Source organism: Atractosteus spatula, unplaced genomic scaffold (genome assembly GCF_055471065.1).
Source record: "Atractosteus spatula isolate fAtrSpa1 unplaced genomic scaffold, fAtrSpa1.hap1 Scaffold_51, whole genome shotgun sequence".
NCBI lineage: Eukaryota > Metazoa > Chordata > Actinopteri > Semionotiformes > Lepisosteidae > Atractosteus > Atractosteus spatula.
Window position 1 is genome coordinate 1,309 of NW_028296881.1, and position 1,484 is coordinate 2,792.

General features: G+C 41.6%; 1 non-coding gene across 1 annotated transcript; it reads right to left on the bottom strand.

Annotated features, from left to right (window-relative positions):
• Positions 1-486: 486 nt before the first annotated feature.
• On the bottom strand, positions 487-599 carry trnal-caa (transfer RNA leucine (anticodon CAA)). The gene is made up of 2 exons: positions 562-599; positions 487-532 (listed from the first exon to the last, which is right to left on the bottom strand). It is a non-coding gene; the product is annotated as a tRNA-Leu (tRNA).
• Positions 600-1,484: the final 885 nt, after the last annotated feature.

Here is a 1,484-nt window from a genome sequence, read left to right on the forward strand (position 1 = left end):
TGTTTAGAGTTCAGCACTTCTCATTTCTAATGCGGAGCCATCGACTCGGAAAGCACCAGCCCCGATAAAATAAATTGCAGAATTGCTGCCTACACGCTTTGAATTGCTGGCATTCTCTGAAAGCGTTCCTTTTTGAGGGTTCATGAAATTCCTCACATTTGAGCCAACACTAAAATATTTCATTTGGGGTCGCCTAATTCATAGTGCAAACCGAATCTACAGGGGAATGGTGTGGCACATGAAGCCGTTTGTTATTCTGTTGTGAGGTGTGAGGGGCGGAATGCAAATCGAGTTGGTGAATAGAAAATGAAACAGGAGTCACTTCTTGAGCTACAAATTCCAAAAAGTATGAAAACCTGTGCATTTTAACAGTGCAGAATACTCACAAATTGCACTGAGTTGCTTGCTTTCTTCTGCTGCTTTTATATTTCAGTCATTCACTGTCAGCTAGCACTGGAACAATTCAAGAGAGGTAAAAACAGAAGCAGTCAGGAGTGGGGTTTGAACCCACGCCTCCATTTGGAGACCAGAACACCCAAGCCAGCTGAAAAAACACACATCCTTGAGTCTGGCGCCTTAGACCACTCGGCCACCCTGACAAGCAAAAGCAAGGTGTGTGCTGAATGCACCAGTAGTTGACTAAACTGAGATTCTTCCCTGAAATTATTTGCTTGCGAAGAGCCAAGTTGCCTTGAATGGATCTTGGAATTCAAATATACGGATGGATTGTTATTTGGTTGTGAGTTTTGAGGGGCGTATTATAAATTGAGTTGGTGAAAATGCGCTTTTTGTTAGTCTGTCGGGAGGCTGCACAAGGTGTTTAGAGGGAGAACGTCTAAAAGACAGGCTCTCTATGTTTAACATCAAGGCAGATTTATTTTTTCTCAATGGAAATGCTCATCAGCGCTTTCAGCTTTACGTAGGGAATAACATCTGCTGAGATCACTTTTGAGCCAGTGCACATGGTAATGTGCCACCAAGTACATTTAATATTGGCTGTGGTAGCGAGCTGCTTTTGTTTGTGAGGCTTTTACTTCTTCAAGCTGAATTATCGGCAGGAGTAGTTTATTAAATCTTTGCTCATAGCGCTCCATCAGAAATACCTTGTCCATGTTCAAAAGAGATCAGAGGATTTACTTCATACTTTCACATAGCATACCTTACACGAAAGATTTAAATGGGGAATTGATTGTGCTTCTTGATGTTGTTCCTGTGGTTGCCTTGGTTACAATGGTGAACATTCTTCCACGTTCTGCTAGAGTATCCACTGGGTGGGCTTTATCAATTGGCTCGGATAGGTCATCAGTGCTCCGTCTCCAGAAAAATAATCAGCACTGTCTTTTTTCTGTGTGCATGACCGTCTTTTAAAACATATAAAATCACGAGTTCATTGATTTCTCCAAATAACAACAATACATTTTAACCCAGCGGTTAGCATTCCTCCAATCCAATAGTTTTACTCCAAGTAAAAAGCAGCGCAATAT